This window comes from Pseudophryne corroboree, chromosome 6 (genome assembly GCF_028390025.1).
Source record: "Pseudophryne corroboree isolate aPseCor3 chromosome 6, aPseCor3.hap2, whole genome shotgun sequence".
Classification (NCBI taxonomy): Eukaryota; Metazoa; Chordata; class Amphibia; order Anura; family Myobatrachidae; genus Pseudophryne; species Pseudophryne corroboree.
In genome coordinates, this window is record NC_086449.1 from 24209826 (window position 1) to 24230730 (window position 20905).

The following is a 20905-nucleotide window of genomic DNA, read 5'->3' on the forward strand; positions in this document are numbered from 1 at the left end:
ATGTGTATATTATATGGGGGCACAGGTGACTGCTTATGTGTATATTATATGGGGGCACAGGTGACTGCTTATGTGTATATTATATGGGGGCACAGGTGTCTGCTTATGTGTATGTTATATGGGGGCTCAGGTGACTGCTTATGTGTGTTATATGGGGGCACAGGTGACTGCTTATGTGTATGTTATATTGGGGCTCAGGTGCCTGCTTATGTGTAAATTATATGGGGGCACAGGTGACTGCTTATGTGTATATTATATGGGGGGGGCACAGGTGACTGCTTAGGTGTATATTATATGGGGGCACAGGTGTCTGCTTATGTGTATATTATATGGGAGTCACAGGTGAGTGCTCACGTGTATATTATATGGGGCACAAGTGTCTGCTTCTGTGTATATTATATGGGGGCACAGGTGACTGCTTATGTGTATATTATATGGGAGGCACAGGTGTCTGCTTATGTGTATATTATATGGGAGTCACAGCTGTCTGCTTATGTGTATATTATATGGGGGCACAGGTGACTGCTTATGTGTATAATATATGGGGGCACAGGTGTCTGCTTATGTGTATATTATATGGGGGCACAGGTGTCTACTTATGTGTATATATTATATGGGGGCACAGGTGACTGCTTATGTGTATATTATATGGGGGGCACAGGTGACTGCTTATGTGTATATTATATGGGGGGCACAGGTGTCTGCTTATGTGTATATTATATGGGGGCACAGGTGACTGCTTATGTGTATATTATATGGGGGGGGCACAGCTGACTGCTTATGTGTATATTATATGGGGGCACAGGTGTCTGCTTATGTGTATATTATATGGGGGCACAGGTGTCTGCTTATGTGTATATTATATGGGAGTCACAGGTGAGTTCTCACGTGTATATTATATGGGGCACAAGTGTCTGCTTCTGTGTATATTATATGGGGGCACAGGTGACTGCTTATGTGTATATTATATGGGGGCACAGGTGACTGCTTATGTGTATATTATATGGGAGGCACAGGTGTCTGATTATGTGTATATTATATGGGAGTCACAGGTGTCTGCTTATGTGTATATTATATGGGGGCACAGGTGTCTGCTTATGTGTATGTTATACGGGGGCACAGGTGTCTGCTTATGTGTATGTTATACGGGGGCACAGGTGTCTGCTTATGTGTATGTTATATGGGGGCTCAGGTGACTGCTTATGTGTATATTATATGGGGGGGGCACAGGTGCCTGCTTATGTGTATATTATATGGGGGCACAGGTGTCTGCCTATGTGTATATTATATGGGGGCACAGGTGTCTACTTATGTGTATATTATATGGGGGCACAGGTGTCTACTTATGTGTATATTATATGGGGGCACAGGTGTCTACTTATGTGTATATTATATGGGGGCACAGGTGACTGCTTATGTGTATATTATATGGGGGGGCACAGGTGTCTACTTATGTGTATATTATATGGGGGCACAGGTGTCTGCTTATGTGTATATTAATGGGGGCACAGGTGACTGCTTATGTGTATATTATATGGGGGGGCACAGGTGACTGCTTATGTGTATATTATATGGGGGCACAGGTGTCTGCTTATGTGTATATTATATGGGCGGGGGGGCACAGGTGACTGCTTATGTGTATATTATATGGGGGCACAGGTGTCTGCTTATGTGTATGTTATATGGGGGCTCAGGTGACTGCTTATGTGTATGTTATATGGGGGCTCAGGTGACTGCTTATGTGTATAATATATGGGGGCACAGGTGACTGCTTATGTGTATATTATATGGGAGGCACAGGTGACTGCTTATGTGTATGTTATATGGAGGCACAGGTGACTGCTTATGTGTATAATATATGGGGGCACAGGTGTCTGCTTATGTGTATGTTATATGGGGGCACAGGTGACTGCTTATGTGTATATTATATGGGAGGCACAGGTGTCTGATTATGTGTATATTATATGGGAGTCACAGGTGTCTGCTTATGTGTATATTATATGGGGGCACAGGTGTCTGCTTATGTGTATATTATATGGGGGCACAGGTGACTGCTTATGTGTATATTATATGGGGGGTCACAGGTGTCTGCTTATGTGTATGTTATATGGGGGCACAGGTGTCTGCTTATGTGTATGTTATACGGGGGCACAGGTGTCTGCTTATGTGTATGTTATACGGGGGCACAGGTGTCTGCTTATGTGTATATTATATGGGGGCACAGGTGACTGCTTATGTGTATATTATATGGGGGCACAGGTGACTGTGCTTATGTGTATATTATATGGGGGCACAGGTGTCTGCTTATGTGTATATTATATGGGGGCACAGGTGTCTGCTTATGTGTATATTATATGGGGGCACAGGTGTCTGCTTATGTGTATATTATATGGGGGCACAGGTGACTGCTTATGTGTATATTATATGCAGGGGGCACAGGTGTCTACTTATGTGTATATTATATGGGGGCACAGGTGTCTGCTTATGTGTATATTATATGGGGGCACAGGTGACTGCTTATGTGTATATTATATGGGGGGGGCCACAGGTGTCTACTTATGTGTATATTATATGGGGGCACAGGTGTCTGCTTATGTGTATATTATATGGGGTCACAGGTGTCTGTGCTTATGTGTATATTATATGGGGTCACAGGTGTCTACTTATGTGTATATTATATGGGGGCACAGGTGTCTGCTTATGTGTATGTTATATGGGGGCTCAGGTGACTGCTTATGTGTATATTATATGGGGGGGGGGGGCACAGGTGCCTGCTTATGTGTATATTATATGGGGGCACAGGTGTCTGCCTATGTGTATATTATATGGGGGCACAGGTGTCTACTTATGTGTATATTATATGGGGGCACAGGTGTCTACTTATGTGTATATTATATGGGGGCACAGGTGACTGCTTATGTGTATATTATATGGGGGGGGGCACAGTTGTCTACTTATGTGTATATTATATGGGGGCACAGGTGTCTGCTTATGTGTATATTATATGGGGGCACAGGTGACTGCTTATGTGTATATTATATGGGGGGCACAGGTGACTGCTTATGTGTATATTATATGGGGGCACAGGTGTCTGCTTATGTGTATATTATATGGGGGCACAGGTGTCTGCTTATGTGTATATTATATGGGGGCACAGGTGTCTGCTTATGTGTATATTATATGGGGGGGGGCACAGGTGCCTGCTTATGTGTATATTATATGGGGGCACAGGTGTCTGCTTATGTGTATGTTATATGGGGGCTCAGGTGACTGCTTATGTGTATATTATATGGGGGGGGGGCACAGGTGTCTACTTATGTGTATATTATATGGGGGCACAGGTGTCTGCTTATGTGTATATTATATGGGGTCACATGTGTCTGTGCTTATGTGTATATTATATGGGGTCACAGGTGTCTACTTATGTGTATATTATATGGGGGCACAGGTGTCTGCTTATGTGTATACTATATGGGGGCACAGGTGACTGCTTATGTGTATATTTTATGGGGGCACAGGTGTCTGCTTATGTGTATATTATATGGGGGCACAGGTGTCTGCTTATGTGTATATTATATGGGGGCACAGGTGTCTGCTTATGTGTATATTGTATGGGGGCACAGGTGTCTGCTTATGTATATATTATATGGGGGCACAGATGTCTACTTATGTGTATATTATATGGGGGCATAGGTGTCTGCTTATGTGTATATTATATGGGGGCACAGGTGACTGCTTATGTGTATATTATATGGGGGCACAGGTGTCTGCTTATGTGTATATTATATGGGGGCACAGGTGTCTGCTTATGTGTATATTATATGGGAGGCACAGGTGTCTGCTTATGTGTATATTATATGGGAGTCACAGGTGTCTGCTTATGTGTATATTATATGGGGGCACAGGTGACTGCTTATGTGTATAATATATGGGGGCACAGGTGTCTGCTTATGTGTATATTATATGGGGGCACAGGTGTCTACTTATGTGTATATTATATGGGGGCACAGGTGACTGCTTATGTGTATATTATATGGGGGGCACAGGTGTCTACTTATGTGTATATTATATGGGGGCACAGGTGTCTGCTTATGTGTATATTATATGGGGGCACAGGTGACTGCTTATGTGTATATTATATGGGGGCACAGGTGTCTGCTTATGTGTATATTATATGGGGGCACAGGTGTCTGCTTATGTGTATATTATATGGGAGTCACAGGTGAGTTCTCACGTGTATATTATATGGGGCACAAGTGTCTGCTTCTGTGTATATTATATGGGGGCACAGGTGACTGCTTATGTGTATTTCTCTAACGTCCTAAGTGGATGCTGGGGACTCCGTCAGGACCATGGGGAAATAGCGGCTCCGCAGGAGACAGGGCACAAAAATAAAGCTTTAGGATTAGGTGGTGTGTACTGGCTCCTCCCCCTATGACCCTCCTCCAAGCCTCAGTTAGGTTTTTGTGCCCGTCTGAGCAGGGTGCAATCTAGGTGGCTCTCCTAAAGAGCTGCTTAGAAAAAGTTTTTAGGTTTTTTATTTTCAGTGAGTCCTGCTGGCAACAGGCTCACTGCATCGAGGGACTTAGGGGAGAGAATTTCAACTCACCTGCGTGCAGGATGGATTGGATTCTTAGGCTACTGGACACCATTAGCTCCAGAGGGAGTCCGAACACAGGTCTCACCCTGGGGTTCGTCCCGGAGCAGCGCCGCCGACCCCCCTTACAGATGCTGAAGATTGAAGGTCCGGAAACAGGCGGCAGAAGGCTCTTCAGTCTTCATGAAGGTAGCGCACAGCACTGCAGCTGTGCGCCATTGTTGTCACACACTTCACACCAAGCGGTCACGGAGGGTGCAGGGCGCTGCTGGGGGCGCCCTGGGCAGCAATATTTAATACCTTTATGGCAAAAGAATACATCACATATAGCCATTGAGGCTATATGTATGTATTTAACCCATGCCAGTTATCTAAAACTACGGGAGAAAAGCCCGCCGAAATAGGGGGCGGAGCTTATTCTCCTCAGCACACAGCGCCATTTTCCTGCTCAGCTCCGCTGTGAGGAAGGCTCCCAGGACTCTCCCCTGCACTGCACTACAGAAACAGGGTAAAACAGAGCGGGCGGGCATTTTTTTGGCGATATTTTGATATATTTAAGCTGCTATAAAGAACAACACTTATATAAGGTTGTTCCCATATATATTATAGCGCTTGGGTGTGTGCTGGCAAACTCTCCCTCTGTCTCCCCAAAGGGCTAGTGGGGTCCTGTCTTCGATAAGAGCATTCCCTGTGTGTCTGCTGTGTGTCGGTACGTGTGTGTCGACATGTATGAGGACGATGTTGGTGTGGAGGCAGAGCAATTGCCGATAATGGTGATGTCACCCCCCAGGGAGTCGACACCGGAATGGATGGCTTTGTTTATGGAATTACGTGATAATGTCAGCACATTACAAAAATCAGTTGACGACATGAGACGGCCGGCAAACCAGTTAGTACCTGCCCAGGCGTCTCAGACACCGTCAGGGGCTGTAAAGCGCCCTTTACCTCAGTCGGTCGACACAGACACTGAATCTAGTGTCGACGGTGATGAAACAAACGTATTTTCAAGTAGGGCCACACGTTATATGATCACGGCAATGAAGGAGGCTTTGCATATCTCTGATACTGCAAGTACCACAAAATGGGGTATTATGTGGGGGGTGAAAAAACTACCTGTAGTTTTTCCTGAATCAGAGGAATTAAATGATGTATGTGATGAAGCGTGGGTTAACCCAGATAGAAAAATGCTAATTTCAAAAAAGTTATTAGCATTATACCCTTTCCCGCCAGAGGTTAGGGCGCGCTGGGAAACACCCCCTAGGGTGGATAAGGCGCTCACACGCTTATCAAAACAAGTGGCGTTACCGTCTCCTGATACGGCCGCCCTCAGGGATCCAGCTGATAGGAGAATGGAAACTACCCTAAAAAGTATATACACACATACTGGTGTTATACTGCGACCAGCCATCGCCTCAGCCTGGATGTGCAGTGCTGGGGTCGTCTGGTTGGATTCCCTGACTGAAAATATTGATACCCTGGATAGGGACAGTATTTTATTGACTATAGAGCAATTAAAGGATGCTTTCCTTTATATGCGAGATGCTCAGAGAGATATTTGCACTCTGGCATCGAGAGTAAATGCGATGTCCATATCTGCCAGAAGGAGTTTATGGACGCGACAGTGGTCAGGTGATGCGGATTCCAAACGACATATGGAAGTATTGCCGTATAAAGGGGAGGAATTATTTGGCGTCGGTCTATCGGATCTGGTGGCCACGGCAACTGCCGGAAAATCCACCTTTTTACCTCAGACCCCCTCCCAACAGAAAAAGACACCGTCTTTTCAGCCGCAGTCCTTTCGGTCCTATAAGAACAAGCGGACAAAAGGACAGTCATATCTGCCTCGGGGCAGAGGAAGGGGTAAGAGAGGGCAGCAAACAGCCCCTGCCCAGGAACAGAAGCCCTCCCAGGGTTCTGCAAAGCCCTCAGCATGACGCTGGGGCCTTACAAGCGGACTCAGGAGCGGTGGGGGGTCGACTCAAGAATTTCAGCGCACAGTGGGCTTGCTCACAGGTGGACCCCTGGATTCTGCAGGTAGTATCTCAGGGTTACAGGTTGGAATTCGAGAAGTCTCCCCCTCGCCGGTTCCTAAAGTCTGCTTTGCCAACGTCTCCCTCAGACAGGGCGACGGTATTGGAAGCCATTCACAAGCTGTTTTCTCAGCAGGTGATAGTCAAGGTACCCCTCCTACAACAGGGAAAGGGGTATTACTCCACGCTATTTGTGGTACCGAAGCCGGACGGCTCGGTAAGACCTATTCTAAATCTGAAATCTTTGAACCTGTACATACAAAAATTCAAGTTCAAGATGGAGTCACTCAGAGCAGTGATAGCGAATCTGGAAGAAGGGGACTTTATGGTGTCCCTGGACATAAAGGATGCTTACCTACATGTCCCAATTTGCCCTTCACATCAAGGGTACCTCAGGTTCGTGGTGCAAAACTGTCATTATCAGTTTCAGACGCTGCCGTTTGGATTGTCCACGGCACCTCGGGTCTTTACCAAGGTAATGGCCGAAATGATGATTCTTCTGCGAAGAAGAGGCGTATTAATTATCCCTTACTTGGACGATCTCCTGATAAGGGCAAGGTCCAGAGAACAGCTGGAGGACGGAGTAGCACTAACCCAACTAGTGCTGCAACAACACGGGTGGATTCTGAATTTTCCAAAATCTCAGTTGACCCCGACGACACGTCTGCTGTTCCTGGGAATGATTCTGGACACGGTTCAGAAAAAGGTGTTTCTTCCGGAGGAGAAAGCCAGGGAGTTATCCGAACTTGTCAGGAACCTCCTAAAACCAGGGAAAGTGTCTGTGCATCAATGCACAAGAGTCCTGGGAAAGATGGTGGCTTCTTACGAAGCGATTCCATTCGGCAGATTCCACGCACAAACTTTTCAGTGGGATCTGCTGGACAAATGGTACGGATCGCATCTGCAGATGCATCAGCGGATAACCTTATCGCCACGGACAAGGGTGTCTCTTCTGTGGTGGTTGCAGAGTGCTCATCTGTTAGAGGGCCGCAGATTCGGCATACAGGACTGGGTCCTGGTGACCACGGCTGCCAGTCTGAGAGGCTGGGGCGCGGTCACACAGGGAAGAAACTTCCAGGGAGTATGGTCAAGCCTGGAGATGTCTCTTCACATAAATATACTGGAGCTAAGAGCGATTTACAATGCTCTAAGTCTGGCAAAACCCCTGCTTCAGGGTCAGCCGGTGTTGATCCAGTCGGACAACATCACGGCAGTCGCCCACGTAAACAGACAGGGCGGCACAAGAAGCAGGACAGCAATGGCAGAAGCTGCAAGGATTCTTCGCTGGGCGGAAGATCATGTGATAGCACTGTCAGCAGTATTCATTCCGGGAGTGGACAACTGGGAAGCAGACTTCCTCAGCAGACACGATCTACACCCGGGAGAGTGGGGACTTCATCCAGAAGTCTTCCACATGATTGTGAACCGTTGGGAAAAACCAATGGTGGATATGATGGCGTCCCGCCTCAACAAAAAACTGGACAGGTATTGCGCCAGGTCAAGAGACCCTCAGGCAATAGCTGTGGACGCTCTGGTAACACCGTGGGTGTTCCAGTCAGTGTATGTGTTCCCTCCTCTGCCTCTCATACCAAAGGTACTGAGAATTATACGGCAAAAGGGAGTAAGAACGATACTAGTGGCTCCGGATTGGCCAAGAAGAACTTGGTACCCGGAACTTCAAGAGATGCTCACGGAGGATCCGTGGCCTCTACCTCTAAGACCGGACCTGCTTCAGCAGGGACCGTGTCTATTCCAAGACTTACCGCAGCTGCGTTTGACGGCATGGCGGTTGAACGCCGAATTCTAAGGGAAAAAGGCATTCCGGAAGAGGTCATTCCTACACTGGTAAAAGCCAGGAAGGAGGTGACTGCACAACATTATCACCGCATTTGGAGAAAATATGTTGCGTGGTGTGAGGCCAGGAAGGCCCCGACGGAGGAATTTCAACTGGGTCGATTCCTACATTTCCTGCAAACAGGATTGTCTATGGGCCTCAAATTGGGGTCCATTAAGGTTCAAATTTCGGCCCTGTCGATTTTCTTCCAGAAAGAATTGGCTTCAGTTCCTGAAGTCCAGACTTTTGTAAAAGGAGTACTACATATACAGCCCCCGGTTGTGCCCCCAGTGGCACCGTGGGATCTTAATGTAGTCTTGGATTTTCTCAAATCCCATTGGTTTGAGCCGCTCAAATCGGTGGAGTTGAAGTATCTTACATGGAAAGTAACCATGCTACTGGCCCTGGCTTCAGCCAGGAGAGTATCAGAATTGGCGGCTTTATCATATAAGAGCCCATATCTGATTTTCCATACGGACAGGGCAGAACTGCGGACACGTCCTCATTTTCTGCCTAAGGTGGTGTCAGCGTTTCACCTGAACCAGCCTATTGTGGTGCCTGCGGCTACTAACGATTTGGAGGATTCCAAGTTGTTGGACGTGGTCCGGGCATTGAAAATATATATTTCAAGAACGGCGGGAGTCAGAAAGTCTGACTCACTGTTTATATTGTATGCACCCAACAAGATGGGTGCTCCTGCTTCTAAGCAGACGATTGCTCGTTGGATTTGTAGCACAATTCAACTTGCACATTCTGTGGCAGGCTTGCCACAACCTAAATCTGTCAAGGCCCATTCCACAAGGAAAGTGGGCTCATCCTGGGCGGCTGCCCGGGGGGTCTCGGCATTACAACTCTGCCGAGCTGCTACTTGGTCAGGGGCAAACACATTTGCAAAATTCTACAAATTTGATACCCTGGCTGAGGAGGACCTTGAGTTCTCTCATTCGGTGCTGCAGAGTCATCCGCACTCTCCCGCCCGTTTGGGAGCTTTGGTATAATCCCCATGGTCCTGACGGAGTCCCCAGCATCCACTTAGGACGTTAGAGAAAATAAGAATTTACTTATCGATAATTCTATTTCTCGTAGTCCGTAGTGGATGCTGGGCGCCCATCCCAAGTGCGGATTGTCTGCAATACTTGTACATAGTTATTGTAACAAACAAATTCGGGTTGTTATTGTTGTGAGCCGTCTGTTCAGAGGCTCCTACGTTTGTCATACTGTTAACTGGGTTCAGATCACAAGTTATACGGTGTGATTGGTGTGGCTGGTATGAGTCTTACCCGGGATTCAATATCCTTCCTTATTGTGTACGCTCGTCCGGGCACAGTATCCTAACTGAGGCTTGGAGGAGGGTCATAGGGGGAGGAGCCAGTACACACCACCTAATCCTAAAGCTTTATTTTTGTGCCCTGTCTCCTGCGGAGCCGCTATTTCCCCATGGTCCTGACGGAGTCCCCAGCATCCACTACGGACTACGAGAAATAGAATTATCGGTAAGTAAATTCTTATTATTATATGGGAGTCACAGGTGTCTGCTTATGTGTATATTATATGGGGGCACAGATGACTGCTTATGTGTATAATATATGGGGGCACAGGTGACTGCTTATGTGTATATTATATGGGAGGCACAGGTGACTGCTTATGTGTATGTTATATGGAGGCACAGGTGACTGCTTATGTGTATAATATATGGGGGCACAGGTGTCTGCTTATGTGTATGTTATATGGGGGCACAGGTGACTGCTTATGTGTATATTATATGGGGTGTCACAGGTGTCTGCTTATGTGTATGTTATATGGGGGCACAGGTGTCTGCTTATGTGTATGTTATACGGGGGCACAGGTGTCTGCTTATGTGTATGTTATACGGGGGCACAGGTGTCTGCTTATGTGTATATTATATGGGGGCACAGGTGACTGCTTATGTGTATATTATATGGGGGCACAGGTGACTGTGCTTATGTGTATATTATATGGGGGCACAGGTGTCTGCTTATGTGTATATTATATGGGGGCACAGGTGTCTGCTTGTGTGTATATTATATGGGGGCACAGGTGTCTGCTTATGTGTATATTATATGGGGGCACAGGTGACTGCTTATGTGTATATTATATTGGGGGGGGGGGGGGCACAGGTGTCTACTTATGTGTATATTATATGGGGTCACAGGTGTCTGTGCTTATGTGTATATTATATGGGGGCATAGGTGTCTACTTATGTGTATACTATATGGGGGCACAGGTGACTGCTTATGTGTATATTTTATGGGGGCACAGGTGTCTGCTTATGTGTATATTATATGGGGGCACAGGTGTCTGCTTATGTGTATATTATATGGGGGCACAGGTGTCTGCTTATGTGTATATTATATGGGGGCACAGGTGTCTGCTTATGTGTATATTATATGGGGGCACAGGAGTCTGCTTATGTGTATATTATATGGGGGCACAGGTGTCTGCTTATGTATATATTATATGGGGGCACAGGTGTCTACTTATGTGTATATTATATGGGGGCACAGGTGTCTGCTTATGTGTATATTATATGGGGGCACAGGTGACTGCTTATGTGTATATTATATGGGGGGGCACAGGTGTCTACTTATGTGTATATTATATGGGGGCACAGGTGTCTGCTTATGTGTATATTATATGGGGGCACAGGTGACTGCTTATGTGTATATTATATGGGGGGGGGCACAGGTGTCTACTTATGTGTATATTATATGGGGGCACAGGTGTCTGCTTATGTGTATATTATATGGGGGCATAGGTGTCTACTTATGTGTATATTATATGGGGGCACAGGTGTCTGCTTATGTGTATATTATATGGGGGCACAGGTGACTGCTTATGTGTATATTATATGGGGGCACAGGTGACTGCTTATGTGTATATTATATGGGGGCACAGGTGACTGCTTATGTGTATATTATATGGGGGGTCACAGGTGTCTGCTTATGTGTATGTTATATGGGGGCACAGGTGTCTGCTTATGTGTATGTTATATGGGGGCTCAGGTGACTGCTTATGTGTATATTATATGGGGGCACAGGTGACTGCTTATGTGTATATTATATGGGGGCTCAGGTGACTGCTTATGTGTATATTATATGGGGGCATAGGTGACTGCTTATGTGTATATTATATGGGGGCACAGGTGTCTGCTTATGTGTATATTATATGGGGGCACAGGTGACTGCTTATGTGTATATTATATGGGGGCACAGGTGACTGCTTATGTGTATATTATATGGGGGCACAGGTGACTGTGCTTATGTGTATATAATATGGGGGCACAGGTGTCTGCTTATGTGTATATTATATGGGGGCACAGGTGTCTGCTTATGTGTATATTATATGGGGGCACAGGTGTCTACTTATGTGTATATTATATGGGGGCACAGGTGTCTGCTTATGTGTATATTATATGGGGGCACAGGTAACTGCTTATGTGTATATTATATGGGGGCACAGGTGTCTGCTTATGTGTATATTATATGGGGGCACAGGTGTCTGTGCTTATGTGTATATTATATGGGGGCATAGGTGTCTACTTATGTGTATATTATATGGGGGCACAGGTGTCTGCTTATGTGTATACTATATGGGGGCACAGGTGACTGCTTATGTGTATATTATATGGGGGCACAGGTGTCTGCTTATGTGTATATTATATGGGGGCACAGGTGTCTGCTTATGTATATATTATACGGGGGCACAGATGTCTACTTATGTGTATATTATATGGGGGCACAGGTGTCTGCTTATGTGTATATTATATGGGGGCACAGGTGTCTGCTTATGTGTATATTATATGGGGGGAAGGAGTCACGTGACTGTTAATGTGTATATTATATGTTGGGGCACAGGTGTCTGCTTATGTGTATATTATATGGGGGGGCACAGGGGTCTGCTTATGTGTATATTATATGGGAGCACAGGTGTCTGCTTATGTGTATATTATATGGGGGGGCACAGGTGTCTGCTTATGTGTATGTTATATGGGGGCACAGGTGTCTGCTTATGTGTATGTTATATGGGGGCTCAGGTGACTGCTTATGTGTATATTATATGGGGGCACAGGTGTCTGCTTATGTGTATATTATATGGGGGCACAGGTGACTGCTTATGTGTATATTATATGGGGGCACAGGTGACTGCTTATGTGTATATTATATGGGGGCACAGGTGACTGCTTATGTGTATATTATATGGGGGGTCACAGGTGTCTGCTTATGTGTATGTTATATGGGGGCACAGGTGTCTGCTTATGTGTATGTTATATGGGGGCTCAGGTGACTGCTTATGTGTATATTATATGGGGGCACAGGTGTCTGCTTATGTGTATATTATATGGGGGCACAGGTGTCTGCTTATGTGTATATTATATGGGGGGAAGGAGTCACGTGACTGTTAATGTGTATATTATATGTTGGGGCACAGGTGTCTGCTTATGTGTATATTATATGGGGGGGCACAGGGGTCTGCTTATGTGTATATTATATGGGAGCACAGGTGTCTGCTTATGTGTATATTATATGGGGGGGCACAGGTGTCTGCTTATGTGTATGTTATATGGGGGCACAGGTGTCTGCTTATGTGTATATTATATGGGGGCATAGGTGTCTGCTTATGTGTATATTATATAAGAGCACAGATGTCTACTTATGTGTATATTATATGGGGGCACAGGTGTCTGCTTATGTGTATATTATATGGGGGATACAGGTGTCTGCTTATGTGTATATTATATGGGGGCACAGGTGTCTGCTTATGTGTATATTATATGGGGGGCACAGGTGTCTGCTTATGTGTATATTATACGGGGGGCACAGGTGACTGCTTATGTGTATATTATATGGGGGGGCACAGGTGTCTGCTTATGTGTATATTATATAGGGGCACAGATGTCTGCCTATGTGTATATTATATCGGATCACATGTGTGTGCTTATGTGTATATTATATGGGGGCATAGGTGTCTGCTTATGTGTATATTATATGGGAGTCACAGGTGAGTGCTCACGTGTATATTATATGGGGCACAAGTGTCTGCTTCTGTGTATATTATATGGAGTCACAGGTGTCTGCTTATGTGTATATTATATGGGGGCATAGGTGACTGCTTATGTGTATAATATATGGGGGCACAGGTGACTGCTTATATGTATATTATATGGGAGGCACAGGTGACTGCTTATGTGTATATTATATGGGGGCACAGGTGACTGCTTATGTGTATATTATATGGGAGGCACAGGTGTCTGCTTATGTGTATATTATATGGGAGGCACAGGTGTCTGCTTATGTGTATATTATATGGGAGGCACAGGTGTCTGCTTATGTGTATATTATATGGGAGGCACAGGTGTCTGCTTATTATTATATTATATGGGGGCACAGGTGTCTGCTTATGTGTATATGATATGGGGGCACAGGTCTCTGCTTATGTGTATATTATATGGGGGCACAGGAGTCTGCTTATGTGTATATTATATGGGGGGCACAGGTGTCTGCTTATGTGTGTATTATATGGGGGGGAAGGAGTCACAGGTGACTGCTTATGTGTATATTATGTGAAATACTCTGTGTCATTATATAATGCTGTATTATAATAATAATAATAATAATAATAATAATTATTATTATTATTAGTGACACTTTATATTATCATACAGCTTGTTCTGATCACTATTAGTGTGCATTTAGTATCATTATACTATTTACTATGGTGATTGTATAGATCATCCATGGTTATTATATAACACTATTGCTGTATGTGTAACCACAGAACACTCTATAACTTACACAGCACTATTACTTATTAATGGACTCATTATACAGCAATCCTTCCTGTTATCGGTGCCGGCTTTCAATTATTTAATAATCATTCCTTAAATTATAAACACTGCTTATGTTAGGACTAGTCATATTGTATTAGTGTGTGTGTGTGGCATTGTGTAGTGGTGTCTGTACTGGGCTGTTTGTGTATATATAGGACATAAAATATGGCATGTTGTAGTAGTGTCTGTACTGGTGTGTGTGTGTGTGTGTGTGTGTGTGTGTGTGTGTGTGTGTGTGTATATCTATCTATCTATCTATCATGGTGTAGTAGTGTTTGTACTAGGCTGTGTGTATATATGGCATTGTGTAGCAGTGTCTACTGGGCTGTGTGTATATAATTGGCATGGTGTAGTAGTGTCTGTACTAGGCTGTGTGTGTATATATGGCATGGTATATTAGTGTTTGTACTGGGCATGTGTGTATATATGGCATGGTGTAGTAGTGTCTGTACTGGGCTGTGTGTATATATGGCATGGTGTAGTAGTGTGTACTGGGCTGTGTGTGTATACATGGCATGGTATATTAGTGTTTGTACTGGGCTGTGTGTGTATATATGGCATGGTGTAGTAGTGTATGTACTGGGCTGTGTGTGTATATATGGCATGGTGTAGTAGAGTCTGTACTGGGCTGTGTGTGTATATATGGCATGGTGTAGCAGTGTCTACTGGGCTGTGTGTGTGTATACATGGCATGGTATATTAGTGTTTGTACTGGGCTGTGTGTGTATATATAGCATGGTGTAGTAGTGTATGTACTGGGCTGTGTGTATATATGGCATGGTGTAGCAGTGTCTTCTGGGCTGTGTGTATACATGGCATGGTATATTAGTGTTTGTATTAGGCTGTGTGTATATATGACATGGTGTAATGGTGTCTGTACTGGGCATGTGTGTGTATATATGACATGGTGTAGTAGTGTCTGTACTGGGTGTGGGCTGTAGCTGTATGGTGTAGTAGTGTCTATAGTGGTGTGTGTGTGTGTGTGTGTGTGTGTGTGTGTGTGTGTGTGTGTGTGTATATGGCATGGTGTAGTGGTTGTGGGCTGTAGCTGCATGGTGTAGTAGTGTCTATAGTGTGTGTGTGTGTGTGTGTGTGTGTGTGTGTGTGTGTGTGTGTGTGTGTGTGTATATGGCATGGTGTAGTGGTTGTGGGCTGTAGCTGCATGGTGTAGTAGTGTTTATAGTGGGGTGTGTGTGTGTGTGTATATATATGGCATGGTGTAGTGGTTGTGGGCTGTAGCTGTGTGGTGTAGTAGTGTATGTACTGGATGCAGGCTGTAGCTGCATGGTGTAGTAGTGTCTGCGATGTATGAGGGTGTAGTGTCTGTACTGGATGTGTAGTGTCTGTACTGGCCTGTATGTATATATGGCATGGTGTAGTAGTGTCTGTACTGGGCTGTGTGTTTATACATGGCATGGTGTAGCAGTGTCTGTACTGGGCTGTGTGTGTGTATGTATGGCATGGTGTAATAGTGTCTGTACTGGGCTGTGTATGTATATATGGCATGGTGTAGTAGTGTCTGTACTGTATATATGACATGGTGCAGTAGTGTCTGTACTGGGCTGTGTGTGTGTATATATGACATGGTGTAGTAGTGTCTGTACTAGGCTGTGTGTGTGTATACATGGCATGGTGTAGTAGTGTCTGTACTGGGCTGTGTGTGTATATATGGCATGGTGTAATAGTGTCTGTACTGGGCTGTATGTGTATATATGACATGGTGTAGTAGTGTCTGTACTGGGCTGTGTGTGTGTATATATGGCATGGTGCAGTAGTGTCTGTACTGGGCTGTGTGTGCATACATGGCATGGTGTAGTAGTGTCTGTACTGGGCTGTGTGTGTATATATGGCATGGTGTAATAGTGTCTGTACTGGGCTGTGTGTATATATGGCATGGTGTAGTAGTGTCTGTACTGGGCTGTGTGTGTGTATATTGCATGGTGTAGTAGTGTCTGTACTAGGCTGTGTGTGTGTATACATGGCATGGTGTAGTAGTGTCTGTACTGGGCTGTGTGTGTATATATGGTATGGTGTAATAGTGTCTGTACTGGGCTGTGTGTGTATATATGGCATGGTGTAGTAGTATCTGTAGTGGGCTGTGTGTGTGTATATATGACATGGTGTAGTAGTGTCTGTACTGGATGTGGGCTGTAGGTGTGTGTGTGTGTGTGTGTGTGTGTGTGTGTGTGTGTATATGGCATGGTGTAGTGGTTGTGGGCTGTAGCTGCATGGTGTAGTAGTGTATGTACTGGATGCAGGTGTTGTGTCTGCGATGTATGATGGTGTACTGTCTGTACTCGATGTGTAGTGTCTGTACTGGATGTGTGGTGTAGTGATGTATGATGTAGTGTCTGCCCTGGATGTGGGCCATACTGTGAGATGCAGGAGTCTGATCCTCTGCCTCCCTCTCCCAGTCTGGGCGTTGCTGTGTTCCCTGGGATGGGTGCACTGGGAGGAACGGATGGTGAGATCACAGGACAGCATCCATGCAGGAGTTACAGGATGGAAGTGCAGTGACATGTACCCAGCCCAGGAACAACAGAGGTGACTTCAGGGCAAGGCCCCGCAGTGTGTGAGGGGTTGGTGCACTGCAGGCAGTGATGCAGTGACTGCGCTGTGTGGGTTTAGTGTGGCAGGGCAGGGAACCGTGTAGTGTCTGGGTGTGTGATTACTTCAGGAACAGTACGCGTCTCTGCAGTGCAGAGGGTGATGTAGTGTGTAAGTTCTGGTATAGAGGAGGAAGTGATGTACGTTATAGTAACACAGCTGTGTTCATCTAGATGTTTATCACTAGTTGTATTAAACCAATTTCTATGTGCAAAAATGTCTTGTATTGTTCTACAGGAATAGCAGAGAGATGTAGTGTGGTGGTGTAGCATCATATATGGGAGCTGGATGAGCACAGGAATAGCAAAGTGATGGATTGGGGTGGTGTTGTGGCATATGTGGAAGCTGAACAAGCACAGGAGTAGTAGAGTAATGCACTCAGGTGGCTCCGTACTGGCATAGTTGTGTGTAACATTGCTCTGTGTAGGAATAGCAGAGTGGTGTGCAGTAGTGGTGTGATATATTTATTAGAAGTGGGATAAGCGCAGGTGTAGCAGAGTGATGCACTAAAGTAATATAGCTGGAGGCTGGCTATGTGTAGGAATAGCAAAGTACTGCTATAGATGTGTGTAAGATGATACTGTGCAGGAATAGCAAAGAGATGTAAAGTAGTGGTGTGATGTTTTTATTAGTACCAGGATCAGCGCAGGTGTAGCAGAGTGATGCACTGAGGCGGTATAGCTGGAGGCTGGCTATGTTCAGGAACAGCAGAGAGATGTGTGATGTATTTATTAGAAGCAGGATAAGCGCAGGTGTAGCAGAGTGATGCACTGAGGAGGTATAGCTGGAGGCTGGCTATGTGCAGGAACAGCAGAGAGATGTGTGATGTATTTATTAGAAGCAGGATAAGCGCAGGTGTAGCAGAGTGATGCACTGAGGCGGTATAGCTGGAGGCTGGCTATGTGCAGGAACAGCAGAGAAATGTGTGATGTATTTATTAGAAGCGGGATCAGCGCAGGTGTAGCAGAGTGATGCACTGAGGCGGTATAGCTGGAGGCTGGCTATGTGCAGGAACAGCAGAGAGATGTGTGATGTATTTATTAGAAGTGGGATCAGCGCAGGTGTAGCAGAGTGATGCACTGAGGCTGTGTGTGTGTGTGTGTGTGTGTGTGTGTGTGTGTGTGTGTGTGTGTGTGTGTGTGTGTCTAATAAGGCCAAATGTATCAAGCCTTAATAAGTGTTACAGTGGAGACAGATAAAGAGAGATAAAGTACCAGCCAATCAGCTCCTAGCTGCCATGTCGCAGGCTGTGTTTGAAAAATGACAGCTAGGAGCTGATTGGCTGCTACTTTATCTCTCTTTATCCGTCTCCACTTTATCACTTGTTAATGTTTGATGCATTTGTTCCTGGGACCATTTAAGCAGGTGTAGGGAATCTACAGTATGCTCTGATAGCTGTCAAGGTATGCTGGGACTTGTAGTTTCACCACACCGGCTGTCCTAGCCGGCAGCACAAGGATATGAGAGTTGTCTGTATGTCTTGGCATAGCCCGTTTTTTGCTCGGCGTATCAGGTGTGTACCTGGAATGAGGATTATCAGGTCTGCCGTGTGTGTCCGTCCATCCAATCCGTAATACACACACAGGACGTCCTGTTATCGTGTAAATCACCCGCATCTCACAGGCGATTACATTTGGGCCTATGTCTCTTTTTTTCTGTCATACTCTGTCTCGTTATATGGGCCAGGATGTAATGCGGTGCGACGTTTAAGTAAAAAAATCTGCCTGCATGTGAGGTCTGGCGAAAATACACACCAGAAACCTAGTGGTTAAACTCGCACAGTGTATTATGAGTTTTTTTACATTGTGCGAGTTTGAGAGAAGCATGCACATATCGGTGAGATCCGTGCATGCTTCTGTCAGGAAAAGTAAAGAAATAGTTAAAAAAAAGAAAAAGAGCAGGTTCCCTCAACACGATAACCAGCCCCGAGCTCTTTGAGGCGGTCCTGGTTGCAAAAATACGGGGAAATAAAATGTGTAGGGGTTCCGCCGTATTTTAACAACCAGCACAGGGCTCCACTAGCTAGGGAGGTAATGCTGCAGCCGGGGGACACTTTTATACAGGATCCCCTGCTAGTCACCCCTGGCCGGTGTTCCCTGGGGGAGTGGGGACCCCATATTAAAGGAGTCCCCCCCCCCCCCCTCCTCCTCCCCTCCCTCTCCAGGCACCCAATGGCCCGGGGCTGTCCCCGCCACCCCTGCGCTGTGGGTGGGGGGTTGATGTCCATTGTGTCAAATAAAATATATATATAATGTCTTTTACCTGTGGAACTAGAGGTCCCAGCAAGCCTCCCCCGTATGCTGGTACTTGGAGAGCCACAAGTACCAGCTTGTGGGGTATTAAGAGCCCGCTGGTTACTGTAGTTCCACCTGTAAAATAAATATTCCAATAAAGACACGACACGCACACCGTCACATTACAACTTTCACACTCGCATACATACACACACTTACACATACTTACCTACATCCCACTCCGCCATTCATGTCCCCTTGTCCAGTAGAATCCATTAGGATACCAGTAAAAAAAAAAAAAAATCCTATACTCACCTACTCCGGTATAGATCGGTCCTCTTCAGTCCATGTAGGCATCCAGGGGTTAAAAAACCCCAAAAACGCTAAAAATCCGGTCCACGCAACTTAAAGGGATCCACGTGTACACATGGATCCCCTTTCCCCGAATGCCGGGACCCTTCGTGACTCCTGTCACTTATAGACCCGCCAGCCAATCAGGGAGTGCCACATCATTGTGCTCTCCTGCCCTCCCAATCAAGCGGAGCGCCTAGTCTATAATAGGGGAAGAAAGCCCCATTGTCGTCTATTCTGGGAACCTGCGGTCTACCGCAGACCGCAAGGTAAGGTTAATTGAGGTCACTCTTGTGGGTGACCCTTAACTAACCTTGCAGTTTACATGAAGCGTCTTCAGTTGGGCATATCTTAGTTGTCTGTCTCTCCGCTAACATCCAAGTTCTGGTTCTCTCTTGTCCGTACTGATGGAATAGTAGCCGGAGAGGGTGGAGTATCTCGTAGTTTAAGCATGTCACATTTATCGTGACAACTATTGTATATACACAATGATAAAACATACATAAAGTATCCTTACATGGCCAGGTTGGACTATTACCAGAGAACGCCGTGAGCCAAGCCTTACACCATCTATTGTGGCAGGTGGTGGACCCAGGTATGGCGACAGGCTGGACTTGCTTCAGTGGTTTCAGCTTTCAGTATCACCTCCCCTGGAGCCAACGCGTTTCTCTATAAATTTCAAACTGTTTATTATATTGAGAAGTATAAAAGTTTGGATTTATGTATTTATTAAGGAAATTGTCTACAGTTGTCATCTCCTACCTTAATTGTGAAAGGTTGGGCTGGGTTTGAATAGAGAGATGCAACACATACCCCTCATGGCCTTACCGAAGATCGGGTGGTCGAAATGCGTTGGTTGTAGGAAGCGGTTTCTGAAAATGGAACATAGAAGTCTAAACTTCATCCAATGAAGTAAGTTCGGTCCAGGGCTATACCTGCGAGTTTGTGTGTAACAACCGTTCCTCACTCATTCCCTGCACTCTTTTTGGATGTCACTGATGTTTTCGTTCATACAACCTATTTGATGTCTCCAAAAAGTGTCTGTCTTGTTTTTGACCAGAAAGTCGGGCCTGTGCGGCTTCTGTGGCTGGGTGTAGTTCTTGTCTACGACTGTGGACTGCTGTGTAGAGCCAGGAGTTAGGGCCAAGCTGTGACGCCTAATCCCAAGCATCTGTGTTTGGTTATTTAGGATATTATTACGAAATGAAAGTGATTGCAGAGTTTAGTGCATTTTAAAAGCTTGAACTTGTGCTTTGGCATTAGTCCGCTCCCTGCAGATAGCGTAGGTGGGGGGGATTCTGCAGAACGTCAGGGATGGAGGCTTATCTCGTCTTTGTCTTTCGTCGTTCTCCCTATCCTGTAGCATTATGCCAAAACTTTTTTTTTTCCAAAAAGAAAACAGCA

General features: G+C 45.6%; 1 protein-coding gene across 3 annotated transcripts in view; it reads left to right on the forward strand.

Annotated features, from left to right (window-relative positions):
* Nucleotides 1-20905, forward strand: part of PLD2 (phospholipase D2) — a 66825-nt gene that overhangs the window by 8852 nt on the left and 37068 nt on the right. For 2 of the 3 annotated variants that reach the window (XM_063930771.1, XM_063930773.1), the window contains exon 1: nucleotides 16749-16853. The exons of the other annotated variant lie outside the window; for it this stretch is intronic. The gene's annotated coding sequence lies outside the window, so the exon portion shown is untranslated. Of the gene's footprint in view, nucleotides 1-16748; nucleotides 16854-20905 lie in introns of those variants that run through there. 3 annotated transcript variants of the gene reach the window in all.